Raw genomic sequence first — 20,306 nt, forward strand, 5'->3', positions numbered from 1 at the left:
TAACTTTTATATACGCACACACACACATATACATGAATATATGAATGGTTTTCTTTTACTAAAAAAAATTTGGTTAAAATTTCTAGATATAAAACTCCTCAAGAGCAGGAACTATGTTTGCTTTTTCTTTGTATCCCAGAAGTTTTAATAGAGTGTATAACATGTAGTAAATGCTTGTTGCTTGATTTGACTAGCTGAAAAAGTCACATAAAAATGTGATTTCGATAGCCTATTCATTTATCTAATATTTAATACAGAGGATAAAGCTTAAATTGATATTTTTATGCTCAGCATATAGGGCTTAGTATTGTTTACTGAATGACTTATCTGTCAGATGCTATTGGTATTCTTAGATTTATTTTGATTGGAAATTGTGCCAAATTGAGCCATGGATTTCCTTCTAGCATACCCAGCACTATGGCATCTGAAGTGGAAGTCTTCTGATTCAAGCTTTCAGGACATGAGGCCGCCACCCTGTGAAACATGAACCAGCTCTGAGCAGAGGAGCAATTATGCAATGTTACCATCTGCCTCAAATTCTGGAGCCACAAAGTAATCTTGGTGGCCTTCTCTCCATTTCTTAGTGACTCATTTCAGAAATAGAAGTCTCACTAATGCGCAGTTTCAGAATTATGGCTGACCTCTTCCTCTGCTTCTATACTAGGGCTCTGGAGTTGGTGTTGACACTGTTAAATGCTGACTGCTACCTCTTACCTCCAAATGGAACACTTGGTGGAGAAATGTAGAAGTGCCCTGAGCCAATTTGTCAATCTCAAGATTGTTCTGAAAGAGGATGGAGTTAGTAGAGGCATTGTATTGACAAGGCTTAGTTCCAAAAAGCCACTCTTCCTACCTGCTTGGACCCCAAAGCCAGCCCTCAAATCTCTACTACCATCTTTTCTACCTCCTTTTCTCCAACCGGTGGAGCATTTTAGCTAAACAAGGACTTCCCCTAAATGAGGACCTGAACTCAGAGTGTAAGAGGTTGTGTTAGATTTCTGCATTGTCAAATTGGAATAGGCATTGGAGGTGACCCAGAGGCTTAATTAAGTCCCCGGTAGCACTTGGGGGAAATCTTGGCCTTAGGAGGAACCTTATCCTTGACAGGATTCCTTGCCCTTGGGGAGAATGCCAGACTCCTCATCAGTAAGGTAGGAAAAATTTTTGATAATCTTGATGATAGTACAACACCCCAGGGGGTGATGAAGGCCTGCTATAGCCTGACAACCCACAGAAAGGGAGGATCTATCACTGTTTCCTGGAGGTCATGTAGTAGATAGTAGAGATCATCACCCTCAGGCTAAGAGATGAAGCACTACCAGCCCCACTATGTCCCAGAGCAGTGGAGTTTATTGGGGGGTTATCTGAAGCCCTATACCAGGAAACCAGGTAAATGCACTGAAGAATATGAAGTGTAGCGAGTGCCCAGCAGTGTTTTAGGATGTGGAAAAGCTTGTGTTCCATAAGAAAGCCCAGCACTTCATTGTCATGTGCCCTCAATGTGGGAACCAGTTGCATCATAGAAATCTCAACTGTCGCATAAATGTCCCCTGAAGTTTCAAGTTACACTCCTATGATATTTGTGGCAAAAGTCTACCTACATGACTCCCTCAACCTGCACTCTTGGGCTTTGCCCTGCAGATGTGCATTTTGCTCACCAACTTGACATTCAACACTTCTTAAGGGAGCAGCAAGACAAGACCACGGTAGAGAAAGGCCTTGATGCTGGAACTCAATCTCTTCCTCTACTAGCTAGAAGAGAGATAACTAGTGGAGGGCATAGAATAAGGTAAGAAGAAGATTGCTGGTAGAAAGGGATGGTGAAGGATCATCTCTTTCCAAGGACAGGAAGTTTGGGGGGGGTAGCAGGGGGAGGAAAGGATGTTTCTGTTTCTCAGGAGAGTTAACATATATTCTGGGGTTAAAGTTGGAGATGTTATAAAAAAGCAACTGCTGTAGTCTTCCTCGGGGAGTAAGAATGGGTAAAACATTAATGAAAGAATTATCAAACCTTTCTTTGGGATGATGGAAAAAGAAAATGTTGCTATATTCTAGGACAGTGGAAAACCTATGGCATGGGTACCAAAGATGGCACTCAGAGCACTCTTGTGGGCATGTGGCTGCCCTTCCACCCCCAGAGTTCATTACTAGAAAGACAAAGGGACTTGGCAAAACTGCTCCCTTCCCCCTCTCCACGTGGCTGATGACATTTTTTTCATATCCCCTGCTCCTTTTCCCAGCAGCCCAATGGGAGCTCACAAGAGATAAGGTGGGTGGCTTACAGGCCGGAGGGTAGTGGAATGCTCGGGCTACTCCTCTCCCCCCTCTACGCTTATTGAAGACATTCCTCACTTCACCCACCCCTCTACCCAATAGCCCAATGAGAGAGCTTCATCCTTCTCCTATTTGGGGTAAGGGAGGCTTGTCCATCACTCAGTGGTGGGAAGGTCATGGCACACGGTCTCTAGTGGGGGGAAGACATGGCCCTTGGTCTGGGGTGGGGTGGGGGTGGGGATTTGGCACTCTGTCTCTAAAAGGGTCACCATCACTATTTTAGGATTATAGAACACAGGGGAGATGGAAGGTTCTTTTTTCTCGAAGAGGTAGATTATTGGTGTAAGAATGATGTAGTATATAAGTTAAAAAAAAGAATATAGGAGAGAATAGTTTTATCATGGGGTAAGAAAGCTATAGTGAAAACTCTTATCAACCTGTGGTAGGGTGGGTAGGATTAGAAGGGAATCTCACCAAAGCAGTACCTATCCTTGGGTGGAGTAGAGCAGTTAAGTTCTTGGGAAAATAACTGTTAGGAGGAAAAGGTTATCAATCTCTGGGAGAAAAGTAGAGGATGGATAGCTAGCTAGCTAGAGATAGACAGATATTAAAAATTTTTTTTTGTATACTGTGGAAGAGGGAAGGGGATAGGACTTTTTTTCTCAGGAGACAAAAAGTGACAAATGGTGATAGAAAAGAAAGAAAAAGGTAGATGGGCAGAAGTAGAATAGAAAGCAAAAGGAGGAATAAAGTCCTAAGCTAATAAGAAGGGTTGGGGAGGAGACATGAGGGAAAGAAGAAACTACCTTAAGGAGGACTGTTGGGGAGGGAGGGAGGGAGGGAGGGAAGCAAAGGGGAAGAGAAAGGGAGAGATGTGGCAGAGGTTATATTTATACACTATATATATATACATATATATATATACATATACACACACACACACACATATAGTATTTTTTAAGAAAAAAAAGACATTTCCCCAGGAGTTTTCTGGAATCTAAGGCTTCCATTTCTGGTTTTATTTTTCACTGAGTTAAAAAAAAGTTTTTTTCTCAAAAAAATTTTTTTTTCTAAGTCTTATCTCAGTCTAGTTTCTTTGGAGATTTAAAGTTGTCAATGATTTTTCTTTGTTGTTGTTTGTTTGGCTATTGAACTGGCTGTTAGCAGTATTTGAAGCTAGTAGGGTGCAAAACCTACCAAATGTTATAAAACAATTTTATGAATAAGAATTTGTAAAGTGAGATTGAACTATACAGTTGGAACTCCAGCATAGCTTTATTCTATCTTCTGTTAAACTCAAATCATCTCAACTTGTGCCAAGGACATGGAAGGAAAATGCTGACTGGTTCTCCTTCATTACTCTCACTGGGATTTAACTTTTTGTATAGCTTTATAACAGTTTACTATAAACCATTTCTATTTTATCCGTGTTGGATAGCTCTCCTGATAGTGAATTTGTAGAAGAGTGTGGATAAGAGTCCTTCAGGATAGACACACATTATGTCAATAACACAATTCAATTTGAACATTTGGTCAACTTTAGCCAAATGCCAAATGAGATAATATTTATTGAGTATTTTGATGAGAAGTATAAAGCACTTTGCAACTGTTAAAGGACTATGTGTATAAATGCTAGCTATTATTGGAATTAAGTATGTTTATTGGTTATATTTTACAATTTTTTAAATGTCAGGACTTTCTTTGAATGTCAAAGTCTTTATGCTAGGTTGTATTAATTGTATGTATTGATTGAGAACATATGACAGACAATTTATATGTTTAAATTATAATATTACACATACTTGAAAATAGCAATGTGTTTGAAGTACATTATTTCTAACCACAGAAGATATATTTGCATACTTATAGATTTGTATGTGGATTTTAAAGACTTTATAAAAAATAAATGAATGAAAAATACATATTATGTGATTGCTATGTGCCAAGCACAATAATAAACACTTCAGATATAAAATGAAAAAATAAATGGATACTTTTTTCTAAAGAGTTTCCCTAGTCTTAAGTGCTATAAGAATTCAGGAAAGAATGATATCAGTGACAGCTAAGGTAGAGGCTTTTGAAAGAATTTCCATTTGAGTTAGGTCTTCAATGACAAATAAATTTGGGATAATCAGAAAATATAAGGACGATTCTTTCTTTCACCTGAAATGCCATGAGAAAAAGTGAGCAATTTACAGTAGCAGGAAAAAAAAAGACAGCATTTCATATCTTTTAAGGACTTGATGCCTATTAAAATTTGTGGCTACATTTTGATGGAGTGATTTTGGATTGTGTTTAACCCTTCTTTGGTCATTGTAATACCATGTTAACAACTGGGCAACTATTCTGATAAATTGCCAATCTAGTATGCACTATGTAATACTGTTTATACTGACTTTCCCTGAGATGCTTTTACCATATTCTATTATAGTTCCTAATACTATGTTGTCAGCTGGGCAGTGACTGACAAGTTGCCAATATAATAATATTTCTTCTGACTAATTTTATGCCATTCCCAACACAGGCTTCTAGGGAAAGAATGATCTAGAAGTAAAATAGAGTGAAGTCAGAAAAAATGAATGAAAGTTGAAACAATGAGGTGACTGGAAGAAGGTGCATGGAAATGGTTGACTGTGCAGATAGGCAATCCATTGATACTTAAAGTGGAAACATGTCCTAGGATGTCTGTTTTTTTAAGAATAGGATTAATTCAACAATTAAACTTTTCCAGTGTCTAAGATTCGATGCTAAGCTTTGCAGTTGCTAAAAAGTTGAGTAAGACATGATCAACTTCATTACAAGAATTTTTAGTCTGAGTTTTGCAGTCATCATTAAGATGGTGAGTGTGGGAACACTTGTGGAGAACATAGATAAATGTGTAGCTAGATAGATTAATATAGCATTAGTTAAGTGGATGTGAAATAGATGGTATTTTTGTAGGTGGAGTTGAGGGTAGGATATTTTAGATGGAATGACTATCGCTAGCAAAATGGTAGATGTGGAAAAATGAGAACTATATTTTAAGTATTCTTAGTTGATTATAAGCATAGGATAGTTGTGGCAGAGTAGAGCAGTCTGAAACAGTAAGTTGAAAGTATAATGTAGGTTTCCAATGCCTTTCTGAGAAGTTTAGATTTAATTCAATAGAGAGTGGAGAACTATTAAAAATTTGGGGACTTCCGGTTAAGATGGCGGCTTAGAGAAAGCTGAAGTTCAGATCTCCGGAAAACCCTTCCCGACCGATCTCAAACTAGAAGCTCCTAAGGCGCCGAAATTCAAAACGATCAACAGCACAGACCCTGGGAACCCTCCTCCTGGACCTGGACCTGGTTCAAAAGGTACGGCTCCCCTTAAAAGCCAGAACCCGAGATCCCTCGGACCTCAGGGGTAGGAGCGCAGAGTCCAAGGCTCCCGGAAGCGGCAGCCGCGCCGGGCTCAGAGAGCAGGGTCTGAGGAACAACAACCCTCAGGGTCTTCTACCCAAGTCCCAGTCCGGGTGAAAGTTACTGCCTGGGGCTTCCGCTGCAGAGAGCCGGTAGGTCCAGGTGAAAGTTACTGCCTGGGGCCTCCGCTGCAAAGAGCTGGTAGGTCCGGGTGAAAGTTACTGCCTGGGGCCTCCGCTGCAGAGAGCTGGTCAAAACAACAGCAACCCTCAGGGCGGGCAAGACAGCCTCACGGGCTGGATCCTGCTATCCAAGTCTCAGTGAAAGTCTGTGCTCTCGGAGCTTGGGGAAGCGGCAGCCCATCCCCCCGCAGGCCGAACGAAACAGCCTCACGGCCAGGGATTCTGAAGGCAACTTCCGGAAATCGAGCCAGGGGGAGAGTGTGGCCTCGTGGTCCGACCCTTCCATTCCAGTTCCAGTGAGGCATATTCAGTTTAACCCAGGGAAAGCTCATAGAACCAACATCTGCCCAGGACTAAAGCCACTGATCACCAGACAAAGACAAGAAAAGCCAATCCTCCACGTTCAGAAATGACAAATTCCACAGAAGCACAGAAGCCCCAAAATACCAAGAAAAATAAGAAGAAAGGGGCGACTCTGGACACATTCTATGGAGCCAAAATACAAAATACAGAGCAGATAGAAGAAGATATACAAGAAAATTCTCCAAAATCTTCCAAAGGAAATAGAAACTCTCCACAAACCCATGAAGAATTTGAATCAGAAAGGACCAAAAAGATGGAAGCCCTCTGGGAGGAAAAGTGGGAAATGATGCAAAAGAAATTCACGCATCTACAAAACCAGTTTGACCAAACTGTAAAAGAAAACCAGGCTTTAAAGCAAGAACTAATAAAGCAAAGCCAAAACACCAAGAAATTAGAAGAGAACATAAAATATCTCACCGACAAGGTGATAGATCTGGAAAACAGGGGGAGAAGAGAAAATTTAAGAATAATTGGACTCCCAGAAAAGCCAGAAATAAACACCAAACTGGACATGGTGATACAAGATATAATCAAAGAAAATTGCCCAGAGATTCTAGAACAAGGGGGCAATACATCCACTGACAGAGCTCACAGAACACCTTCTACACTAAACCCCCAAAAGACAACTCCCAGGAATGTAATTGCCAAATTCCAAAGCTATCAAACAAAAGAAAAAATCCTACAGGAAGCCAGAAAAAGACAATTTAGATATAAAGGAATGCCAATCAGGATCACACAAGACCTTGCAAGTTCTACGCTGAATGATCGTAAGGCATGGAACATGATCTTCAGAAAGGCAAGAGAGCTGGGTCTCCAACCAAGAATCAGCTACCCAGCAAAACTGACTATATACTTCCAAGGGAGAGTATGGGCATTCAACAAAATAGAAGACTTCCAACTTTTTGCAAAGAAAAGACCAGAGCTCTGTGGAAAGTTTGATACCGAAAATCAAAGAGCAAGGAATACCTGAAAAGGTAAATATTAAGGAAAGGGGAAAAATGTTATCTTCTTTTACTCAAACTCTCTTCTATAAGGACTACATTTATATCAACCTATGTATACTAATATGTGGGGAAAATGTAATGTATAAATAGGGGGTAAAGAAAGACCAAATAGAATAATGGTTCTCACACAAAGATTCACAGGGGAAGGGGAGGGGAAGAAAACTCCTATAAGAAGGAGAGGAAGAGGGGGGGGGTTACTTAAACCTCAATCTCAGGGAAATCAACTCTGAGAGGGAAAAACATCCAGATCCATTGGGATCTTGAATTCTATCTTACCCAACAAGGGTAAGGAGAAGGGAAAACCAAGGGGGGGAGGGGGAGAGGGAGAACAAAAAGGGAGGGAAAGAGAGGGGGGAGGGGGAGGGAACAAAAAGGGAGGGACTAAAAAGGGAAACATCAAGGGAGGGGACAAGGGGGACTGATTCAAAGTAAATCACTGGACTAAAAGGTAGAGCCGAAGAAGAAAAGGTTAGAATTAGGGAAGGCAATCAAAATGCCAGGGAGTCCACAAATGACAATCATAACTTTGAACGTGAATGGGATGAACTCACCCATAAAACGTAGACGAATAGCTGAATGGATTAGAATCCAAAACCCTACCATATGTTGTCTTCAAGAAACACACATGAGGCGGGTTGACACCCACAAGGTCAGAATTAAAGGATGGAGTAAGACCTTCTGGGCCTCAACTGATAGAAAGAAGGCAGGAGTGGTAATCATGATATCTGATAAAGCCAATGCAAAAATAGACCTGATCAAAAGGGATAGGGAAGGTAATTATATTTTGTTAAAAGGGACTCTAGACAATGAGGAAATATCATTAATCAACATGTATGCACCAAATAATATAGCACCCAAATTTCTAATGGAGAAACTAGGAGAATTGAAGGAAGAAATAGACAATAAAACCATACTAGTGGGAGACTTAAACCAACCATTATCAAATTTAGATAAATCAAATCAAAAAATAAATAAGAAAGAGGTAAAAGAAGTGAATGAAATCTTAGAAAAATTAGAATTAATAGACATATGGAGAAAAATAAATAGGGATAAAAAGGAATACACCTTCTTCTCAGCACCACATGGCACATTCACAAAAATTGACCATACATTAGGTCACAGAAACATAGCACACAAATGCAAAAAAGCAGAAATAATGAATGCAGCCTTCTCAGATCACAAGGCAATAAAAATAATGATTAGTAATGGTACATGGAAAACCAAATCTAAAACCAATTGGAAATTAAACAATATGATACTCCAAAACCGTTTAGCTAAAGAAGAAATCATAGAAACAATTAATAATTTCATCAAGGAAAATGACAATGGCGAAACATCCTTTCAAACCTTTTGGGATGCAGCCAAAGCGGTAATCAGAGGCAAATTCATATCCCTGAAAGCTCATATTAACAAACAAGGGAGAGCAGAGATCAATCAATTGGAAATGCAATTGAAAAAACTCGAAAGCGATCAAATTAAAAACCCCCAGCAGAAAACCAAATTAGAAATCCTAAAAATTAAGGGAGAAATTAATAAAATCGAAAGTGATAGAACTATTGATTTAATAAATAAGACAAGAAGCTGGTACTTTGAAAAAACAAACAAAATAGACAAAGTACTGGTCAATCTAATTAAAAAAAGGAAGGAAGAAAAGCAAATTCACAGCATTAAAGATGAAAAGGGGGACAGCACCTCCAATGAGGAGGAAATTAAGGCAATCATTAGAAATTACTTTGCCCAATTATATGGCAATAAATACACCAATTTAGGAGAAATGGATGAATATATACAAAAATACAAACTGCCTAGACTAACAGAAGAGGAAATAGAATTCTTAAATAATCCCATATCAGAAATTGAAATCCATCAAGCCATCAAAGAACTTCCTAAGAAAAAATCCCCAGGGCCTGATGGATTCACCTGTGAATTCTATCAAACATTCAGAGAACAATTAACCCCAATACTATACAAACTATTTGACATAATAAGCAAAGAGGGAGTTCTACCAAACTCCTTTTACGACACAAACATGGTACTGATTCCAAAACCAGGCAGGTCAAAAACAGAGAAAGAAAACTATAGACCAATCTCCCTAATGAATATAGATGCAAAAATTTTAAATAGGATACTAGCAAAAAGACTCCAGCAAGTGATCAGAAGGATCATTCACCATGATCAAGTAGGATTCATACCAGGGATGCAGGGCTGGTTCAACATTAGGAAAACCATCCACATAATTGACCACATCAACAAGCAAACTAGCAAGAACCACATGATTATCTCAATAGATGCAGAAAAAGCCTTTGATAAAATACAACACCCATTCCTATTAAAAACACTAGAAAGTATAGGAATAGAAGGGTCATTCCTAAAAATAATAAACAGTATATATCTAAAACCAACAGCTAATATCATCTGCAATGGGGATAAACTAGATGCATTCCCAATAAGATCAGGAGTGAAACAAGGATGCCCATTATCACCTCTACTATTTGACATTGTACTAGAAACACTAGCAGTAGCAATTAGAGAAGATAAAGAAATTGAAGGCATCAGAATAGGCAAGGAGGAGACCAAGTTATCACTCTTTGCGGATGACATGATGGTCTACTTAAAGAATCCTAGAGATTCAACCAAAAAGCTAATTGAAATAATCAACAACTTTAGCAAAGTTGCAGGATACAAAATAAACCCACATAAATCATCAGCTTTTCTATATATCTCCAACACAGCTCAGCAGCAAGAACTAGAAAGAGAAATCCCATTCAAAATCACCTTAGACAAAATAAAATACCTAGGAATCTATCTCCCAAGACAAACACAGGAACTATATGAACACAACTACAAAACACTCGCCACACAACTAAAACTAGACTTGAACAATTGGAAAAACATTAACTGCTCATGGATAGGACGAGCCAATATAATAAAAATGACCATCCTACCCAAACTTATTTATCTATTTAGTGCCATACCCATTGAACTACCAAAATACTTCTTCACTGATTTAGAAAAAACCATAACAAAGTTCATTTGGAAGAACAAAAGATCAAGGATATCCAGGGAAATAATGAAAAAAAACACATATGATGGGGGCCTTGCAGTCCCAGACCTCAAACTATATTACAAAGCAGCAGTCATCAAAACAATTTGGTACTGGCTAAGAAACAGAAAGGAAGATCAGTGGAATAGACTGGGGGAAAACGACCTCAGCAAGACAGTATACGATAAACCCAAAGATCCCAGCTTTTGGGACAAAAATCCACTATTCGATAAAAACTGCTGGGAAAATTGGAAGACAGTGTGGGAGAGACTAGGAATAGATCAACACCTCACACCCTACACCAAGATAAATTCAAAATGGGTGAGTGACTTAAACATAAAGAAGGAAACCATAAGTAAATTGGGTAAACACAGAATAGTATACATGTCAGACCTTTGGGAGGGGAAAGGCTTTAAAACCAAGCAAGATATAGAAAGAATCACAAAATGTAAAATAAATAATTTTGACTACATCAAACTAAAAAGCTTTTGTACAAACAAAACCAATATAACTAAAATCAGAAGGGAAACAACAAATTGGGAAAAAATCTTCATAGAAACCTCTGACAAAGGTTTAATTACTCATATTTATAATGAGCTAAATCAATTGTACAAAAAATCAAGCCATTCTCCAATTGATAAATGGGCAAGGGAAATGGATAGGCAGTTCTCAGATAAAGAAATCAAAACTATTAACAAGCACATGAAGAAGTGTTCCACATCTCTTATAATCAGAGAGATGCAAATCAAAACAACTCTGAGGTATCACCTCACACCTAGCAGATTGGCTAACATAACAGCAGAGGAAAGTAATGAATGCTGGAGGGGATGTGGCAAAGTAGGGACATTAATTCATTGCTGGTGGAGTTGTGAACTGATCCAACCATTCTGGAGGGCAATTTGGAACTATGCCCAAAGGGCGACAAAAGAATATCTACCCTTTGACCCAGCCATAGCACTGCTGGGTCTGTATCCCAAAGAGATAATGGACACAAAGACTTGTACAAAAATATTCATAGCTGCGCTCTTTGTGGTGGCCCAAAACTGGAAAACGAGGGGATGCCCATCAATTGGGGAATGGCTGAACAAACTGTGGTATATGTTGGTGATGGAATACTATTGTGCTCAAAGGAATAATAAAGTGGAGAAGTTCCATGGAGACTGGAACAACCTCCAGGAAGTGATGCAGAGCGAGAGGAGCAGAACCAGGAGAACATTGTACACAGAGACTAATACACTGTGGTATAATCGAACGTAATGGACTTCTCCATTAGGGGCGGTGTAATGTCCCTGAACAACTTTCAGGGATCCAGGAGAAAAAAAAACACCATTCATAAGCAAAGGATAAACTATGGGAGTGGAAACACCGAGAAAAAGCAACTGCCTGAATACAGAGGTTGAGGGGACATGACAGAGGATAGACTTTAAATGAACACTCTAATGCAAATACTATCAACAAAGCAATGGGTTCAAATCAAGAAAACATCTAATGCCCAGTGGACTTACGCGTCGGCTATGGGGGGTGGGGGGGAGGAAAAGAAAATGATCTATGTCTTTAACGAATAATGCTTGGAAATGATCAAATAAAATATATTAAAAAAAAAATAAATAAATTAAAAAAAAAAAAGAAAAAAAAAATTTGGGGGCAGGAGCACGTTTTATGACAGCAAAGAATTATAAACAAAAGTAGGTGATTACTTATAGGATTAATGTTTAAACAAATTGCAGTATATGAATGTGGAATACTATTGTGCTGTAAGAAATGACAGATATGATGAATACAGAAAAACATGAAAAGATCTTCCTGAACTAATGCAGAAACAGGTAAATGGCTAAGAAAACAATATACACAATGACCCTAATGTAAATCGAAAGAACAACTACCATAAAAAAGTTAATGTTGTAAAATTATAGTGAATAAACATGACTCCAAAGAAGAGTGATAAGAGATTAACTTTGCAGAGTTGTGAGATCAGGTAAGAGATTAATTTTGCAGAGGTGTGAAATCCTCTAATGTGGTACATTCCACAATTTTTATACTTTTTCAATGTATTGATGAGTTATGCTTTTTCCACTTCTTTTTTGATTTAAAAAAATGCTATTTGTTATGAATATGACATTGGGAGACGGATAATAGACTGAGATACTAGTGGAAGTAGAGTGAAGTGAAAAAAAAGACATCAATTAAAAGTTTTTGGGAAGGGTAGTGATATGGGGAAATAGGAATAATTAAAATTTAATAGGGAAAATTGATTTGTTAGTAATGAGTAGAATGGATAGGAGGCCAGAAGAGATCAAAGGCATGAAGCCTAATTAAGAGGCTATTGATCCTATTAAAGTGCCTTGGTTTATTTTTATCTTAATCAGGAATCTATATTTTATGGCACTTTTATTATGATTTTTGTTTAAACAAAACCAAACAACTTGGTATTCTTAATAGCTTTTATAATTCAAGGATTCATAATATAAATGGAGTGCTTTTCCCAATTCTTCATTTTCTTTTTTAAGCCACTTTCTAAAGGCAACTCTTAATATGGATTCTTTGTAATTGAGACATTTTATATGTATGTACACACATATATTTCTGTGTGTAATGTGTAGATATGATGCTGCATGCTTGTTCACACATACATGTATGCAATGTCAATACATACTTGTATTCAGCACTGCACATACAATATAACATGTACATGTATATGTTCATGCCTATTTTGCTATTATATGTATGACATGAAGTGTATGTTTGTGTATGTACATTAATATAAACTGGATGTCATTTGGTCTTTACCTGTTGCACATGATAGATCCAGATATAATTGAGAGGTAAGAGAGAGATACTTATGTGTAGTTTTCCTTATCCACCCCCCTACTATCTGGTTCATGTTTCCCATACAGTATCTGTGGTTCATGCTCCTTACCAAGGGGAACCCCAAAACTTCACATGTCTATTTTTACTTTCCTTATAAAGGACTTTTAGTACTTTCATAAGCACTTAGGCTGCAAACAACTCATTAGATGAAGAAGCAGCTTAATTTTAAAGAACATCTAGAATGTGAGTGATAGTATTAATTATTAAGAACTGATTAAAGGAGTGTACTGTAAATGATCCTAGAAACCCCTTCAATTAGTTCTATATTAGATCTTCTGAAATTCCAAGAAAAACAAATGTATAAAGTTAACATTAGTGGCATATTTATGGTGAGATATATATATATATATAGTTAGCTTATTTACTTATGGAAAATACTTCTTTTTTTGTGCCCCAAGGATTCTGTTCTGTACTATCATGTTCTTTCTGGCACAGTCTTCAAAACTCAGCTTTCAAGTTTGTCTACCTGTGTCTTACCACCTAGCAATTTTGTTTCATTTAATTAGTGAGTAGTCTTCGTATTATAATCCCATTTTACAGTCTTTAATTATAGTAAATTTCATAAAATATCTTTATTATACTTATTACCATTCCATTTTTAGTAAACATAGTATAGCTATAAAGGATAGTTATCTTTTTCAAGGTGGAGAGATAGTACTATGTTAAGTTTAGAGATAATGCTATATTTTAAAAATGAAAGCATCTTCTTTCTGCATGTTTTCTTCCAAAGAAATGTTTAAGGAATGATCACAGGTTCCAATTGCAACTTTGTAGGATTTTTTAAAAATCACATAGCCCTTAATTGATAAATCAATACTAGTACAACAGAATTATCTGTATTAGAAGAATATTTTGTCACATAAGCTTAGATAACTGAGAAATTTGGTCAGCCAGAGAATTACTCCTTTGAATTCTATGTAATAGAGAATATTTGGTTTATATACTAGGGATTGACAGTCCATGACATAGGTTTTCTTTTTTCTTTTTGAATGCTTTATTTTATGTGTGTTTGCCTGCTTCAGGCATCTCTCCATTCCAACCCATCCTTCATTAAGCCACCAAAAATTATTTTCTGAAAGTGTAAATCTGACCACAAAAGTACCCCCACCCCACCCACTCATGACTCTACTCCAATGACTCCCTAATGCCTTGAGAATGAAACTAGAGACTGGAAATGTGGTGATTATGAAGAGATTTGAATGCCAAATAGAGAATTTTTTATGCATTTGATCCTATAGGTAATTGGGATTCACTGGACTTTATTGAGTAGAGGGATGAAATGGCTATATATTCACAATCTTGCCCTTTTTTCATTTTTCTAGACTTCTTAAACCCTATTTTCCTCAGCAAAGTCCACTATCTTGATTTAATCATATTGGCCTACTTGATTATTCTTTACTCAAAACATTCCACATCTCCTGTTTTTGCATTGGCTATCCCCCATGCCTGAAATGGTCTCCCATTTTTTTGCCATTACTTGTTTTCCTGGCTTCTTTCAAAACTTAGTTCAAATACCAGCTTCTCTAAGTTGTCTGCCTTTTCTAGCCCCACTTATCCAACCCCAGTGTTCTTTCTCTGAGATGACCTCACATTTTGCTCTGTATATGTCTTGAATATACCTAGTTATTTACCTGCTGTCTCTCCCATTAGAGTGTGAATTCCATGGTATCAATGACTGTTTTTATAGTTCTTTGTATCCCTGGCAATTAAATAATAAGCACTTAAAAAGATTTGTAATTGAAAGTAGGATTTCACAAAGAAAATTTTTATATCCAATTTTTCTTAAATTAATATCTTTGTATATATATATTCTATTAAAAGCAAGTATAAATTGTAATACCTAGCACAATTAAACCCATCTGTATTTTGATAATGATGATATACTGGAGGAAAGTAATCTGTCTTCTTTAATGTAATTTCCATTTGATAAAATGATATCAAATTCTGATGTTGAACCATTTAATAATGTTTTGGTAACAACAAGCATCTCCAGAGCATCTTCAGAGGTTGCTTCCCAGCATGAGGGTTGTATATACTGTGTAGATACTATGCTGTTTGGCATTCAAATCCTTTCATAACCACCACACTGCCTTCTACTTTTCCAGTGGTCTTATATTTACTCCTTTGTTACTAGGCTTCCTTCAAAACAGCATATTCCATCTCCTGATTCTGGACATTTTCATTGGCTGTCTTCCATGCCCAGATCTCTCTCCTTCCTTTTCTCTGCCTATATATACTACTTTTGTGAAGCAATTAGGGAAGGTGCCTTCTTATATTACTATGTGCACCATTATAGTTACTGTATATTGTTTTCCTGGTTCAGTTTACTTCATTCTGCATCAATTAATAGAAATCTTTCCATGTTTTTCTAGTCTGTGTAGCCATTGTTTCTTACAGGATATTTCTTTGCATTCAGCCATTTTCTTTTTGATGGACATCAATACCTTTTTTGTTCCCGTTTCTTTGCAACTATAATATATACTTTGGTGTATATGGAGCTATTCTTTTTGGCATTGATTTCTTTTGACTATATGTCTATCATTGGAATCTTTGGCTATAGATATTCTAGTTAATTTTTGTGTCATTCTGAATATCTTTCAGAATAGTGTAAAGATTGGATTTGGCTATCTCCTGATTGTAACAATGAAGACACTCTCTTTAACAAAATCAAGAATGTCTACATCCGTACTTAAGGATTAAGTATTCAGGAGGATGGCCTTTAACAGATATGTGCAGAAACATCTGACAGACCCCTGGGCTATCCTAAGTCAAGCTAAGCTACCATTGGTACAATGAGATGCAGGAAAGTGATGTAAAACCATCCATATATTTTGCACCACCTCCTCTCTTCGGCCTCTTTCCCTGGAGATGTGACTCTGGCTGACAGTGTGCTAAGTGTTCTGACATCTTGGTGTGGTGGCAGCTATTTGTTTGGGTTTTGGCAGTGAGTTTGCCCTTGAGCTAATTCAGGTTCAGGCATCTTAGCTGAGCCCTCTTGGAGTTCAGGCTAATTCCTTCCTCCTTTACTCTCCAAACTTTATCTTCCTAGAATCCTCTAATCTTCCTCCTGGCACAGATCAGGTGGGAGAAATCCTATTCCTTTCCTTCTCCCTTCTCCTTAATTTCTTTCCTCTATATTAATTAAAAATAACCATAAATTTCCAGCTGTCTTGGGTATTTTATTTGGGATATCCCATGGCGACCAATAATTAATATAGTTTAGGTCACAACGCTAAAATTATCCTTTACAATAGTTAGATCATTTCAGAGTACCATCAGCAATGCATTCATGTATATATTTTTTAATGTCTCTTCATTTATGTTCTCTTCAGGTCTTTTGTGATCTTTGCTAGTTTACTGGGTATAAAATGAAATCATAGAATTCTTTTGCTATGCAATTACTTCATTATTAGTGATTTGGAGACTTTAAAAAATCTAACCATTAATATTTTGCAGTTTTCTTTTTTAAAGAATTCTTTATGCCTTTTGATCATTTATCAATTACATAATTATTTTGGTACTATGTAACTCTATTAGTTGCCTATATATCTTGAGGAAGAGATGGCAATGAAGGCTGAAATTTAGATCTAGTAACCAAGATGAGTGATATTCAGACAGGGAGGGTTTGGAAGTAATAGTGAGGAACAGAATGTATTCCATATCCATTTCTCCTTTTTGGGTGTTATGGAGAAGAGAGAAATTACAAGAAAATGCATGCAAAGGACAGAAGCTGGACATGGGTCAGCTATCAGTCAAATGAAGATTCCTTTTGGAATGTGACCGGGAAAAGTAGTTTGGAGCCAAGCCAATTGCTAGACTTTTTCTGAGGTCTTTGGGGCTTTCTGGCTGATGTGAAGGAAGAAGCTGGTTTTATCTCTGGGTCTTGGGATAATCAAATTGGAGGTGACCTGGCTGATTTTTTATGCTCTTTCTTAGGGATTGTAAAGTTCAGTCTTTTAGCAGCTAAATGTCACAGTGGACAGAGTCCTGCAAAGTCTGATATCCATAAACATTTTAAAATATTTTTGGATAACTTATTTTATTATTATTGGTTTCCTTTGTAATTCTATGTATTTCACTTCATGTATTTTAAAATTTTATTCTGAGAAATTGTCCATAGGTTTCACCAAAGGGAGTCTATGACAAAAAAAAAATTAAGATCCTCTTTCATGGAGTGAAACTTTCTGTTTCACTCCAAGATATTAGTTCCTTTGTCCAGAAATCATCTGACTTTTATCCCTTGCTACCTGTGTTGCCTGTCACTTAACCTCAGGGAACTTCAATTTCTATGTCTGTAAAATGACAAGAGATGGATTTATTTATTCAGGACATCTCTTCTTACTCTAAATCTTGTGGTGTTATTTGACTCTTTTGATGCCTAAATTTTCACTGTAATTTGGTATCTTATATTGTCCAGAACAATTAGTACCAAGCCTCCCAAAAGTGCAGACTCCAGTGAACAGTAAAATTTTTTTTGTACAATGTTGAAAAATCTAAATGCCAACCTTGAATGCTATTTGACTACAAAATTCCATTATCAAAACAATCCAAAAGTATTATTTAGTAGCTTTGTGTCATTTCACCTTGATATCCTAGAAATGTGTTTCCCTTTAGTTGATAATTATTTGCTTTTTTACCTTCCTGCTAACTATTTTCTCTTAATAATTATAATAAGTGATTAAAGAAAAACGAACTTGAATAGTATTCATTCTCTTCAGGGAAATTAAACCATCCATGATCTCTTTAAAATAGATCAACCTTGGTACTCTAGGTTAGTGTTCTTATATATGAAAGACTGTTCTTGAAGATGGCATTTATTTAATAGAAGGAAGCTTGAAAGACATGACAAATAAAAAAAAGAGGAAGAATTTAACTTTTTCTGCAGTATATATCCTACTTACTCCTACAAGAATATTTTCAACAAGTACCTAAAATTTTTGAGAAATGTAAATCAAGGTGAATCCAGATCTTGAAGAATAAAACCAAAGAGAATTAACACTAAAAAGATGTGATGGTGTCAAAGCTGTCTGTGTAAAGTACATTAAAAAACAAAACAAAACCCTGTGATGTCACTTTTAAAGAAATATATAAGTGAACTACAGCCATGGTTCACAAAGCAAAAGTAGAGAATTTCAAAATGATTAGGTACTATAATATACATATTCTTCCCACTTCTTGAGTAATCTTAGTAATTATTATTATTTGAATTTAGATCTGAGAATTAGAGTTTAGAGTCAACAGTTTGTAATCTAAGATTATTGAATTCTAGTCTAGAACTGTAAGGAACCTCAGAATATAGTTTAGCTTCATTTGTAAATACTAAAATGAACAGAAAGAGGGTTTTAAAAGTTTTGCTATATTCTGTTAGAAAACATGTATGCATAGGTTAAGTAAATTAAAATAATAGATTTCTAAGAAAGTGAGAAATTTAGCACAGATTCAATCTGCAACAAGGACACTTAGGTATCATGATTGAGATTATACCACATCAGAGGATCTGAGCATTGTACAGATAAGTAAATGAAACAACTAGCTTGGTAATAAAACAAGAACTCCTTTATATTCCAATTTCTGTATGAAATATTTTAGAAAAGATGGGGAACAAAGTAGATTCTGTCCTTGAAGTGAGCAAATACACAATAAAAATGTTTTAAGTGTGGACATTGGATATGTATTATCAGTGGATTATGTAGTAGGTGTATTTCAGAAACTATAATATCATAGAAAATATGCTTACTCAGAGGGGGAATCCTTGTAGTCTTGATTTATCATGCTAAAGAAATCTGGGAGAAATTAAAATGGAATCTATGCCAAGTTTTTAACTGTCTAAGAAAGTGATTATTTTAATGCACTTATGAGTGCATATTTTTTTTTTAAGCAACAGAATATAAGCTTCTTGAGAGCAAAATGTTTAATTTTGGTTTACATGTCTCCAATATCTAGCTGTCTGTTTAGCATATAGAAGGTACTTAATAAATACTTGTTGAATGAATAGGTACCTCCCATTTGCTCCATCCCTCTCACCCCTAAATATCTTCTAGATGTTTATATTATCCCATTTTATCTTTTAACTGTTATCACCTCTGAAGATACCATGTTTTTACCTGGGTGAAATTTAAGGAAAAAATTTTAATTTTTACTCTTAATGCCTAAATACATTAAATATGACTAGGGGGCAGCTGGATAACTCAGTGGATTGAGAGTCAGGCCTAGAGACAGGAGGTCCTAGGTTCAAATCTGGCTTCAGACACTTCCCAGCTGTGTGACCCTGGGCAAGTCACTTGACCTCCATTGCCTAGCCCTTACCACTCTTCTGCCTTGGAGCCAATACACAGTATTGATTCCAAGACAGAAGGTAAGGGTTTAAAAAAAAAGATGACTACATTTTGAAATCATTTGGCACTTTTCTTTTTTTTAAACATTTCCTAAGACCATTAGCCCAAGACCTTCAGTTCAATTCAACAAATGTTAATTTGATACATTCTACTATGTGCCAGGCAGTAGAGAAAGAAATGTAAAAATGGTATGATTCCTGTCCTCAAGAAGCCTGTATTGTATGGGTGAAAGAAAATTAATGCACAGAAGTAAATACAATGTATCTGATAGGTTTTTCCTCTAGCCTTCATCTTTTTTGATCTCTATCCAGTGTTTAACACTATTATCTTCCTTTATCTCCTAGATATGATCTCTCTTCGAAGGGTTTTGTTCTCCATTTAAATTTTCCAACATCTCTGAATCATTTTTTTTCTTACTTTGTTGCAAGTCATTCCCCTAGTTAAAAGTTAACATAGTTGTTAAAAGTTAAAGGGAAACTGCAGGTTCAGGCAGCCCTTAGGTATCTTGGACTGTTTTGTATTTGATACTTGTGATTTAGGCCATGATCTTTTATATTTATTGTCTTTTCCCCCATTTACGTCTCTGTAACTTCCAAATAAGGAAAATAAAAACAAAAAGTATGGTGAGACTTACTTTTATTTTGTTATATTTAAGAACATGAAATAATTTTTTAGAGGTTTAAGAGCAACTGAAACACTCCAAAAATAAGAGTTCTGTTGTATTGCAGAATTAAATTTATTTTTAATATCTGTAGTAATTATTAGAATATTGAAATTCTGAAGCCTATATTAGAACATCTCCATTTCAAGATACCAGGTGGCATGTGCCCCAGGGCATGGCAAATAACCCCATG

General features: G+C 36.4%; 1 protein-coding gene across 1 annotated transcript in view; it reads left to right on the plus strand.

The window, feature by feature from the left end:
- Window positions 1-20,306, plus strand: part of XPR1 (xenotropic and polytropic retrovirus receptor 1) — a 274,881-nt gene that overhangs the window by 83,629 nt on the left and 170,946 nt on the right. The window lies entirely within an intron of this gene.

Source organism: Monodelphis domestica, chromosome 2, assembly GCF_027887165.1.
Source record: "Monodelphis domestica isolate mMonDom1 chromosome 2, mMonDom1.pri, whole genome shotgun sequence".
Classification (NCBI taxonomy): Eukaryota; Metazoa; Chordata; class Mammalia; order Didelphimorphia; family Didelphidae; genus Monodelphis; species Monodelphis domestica.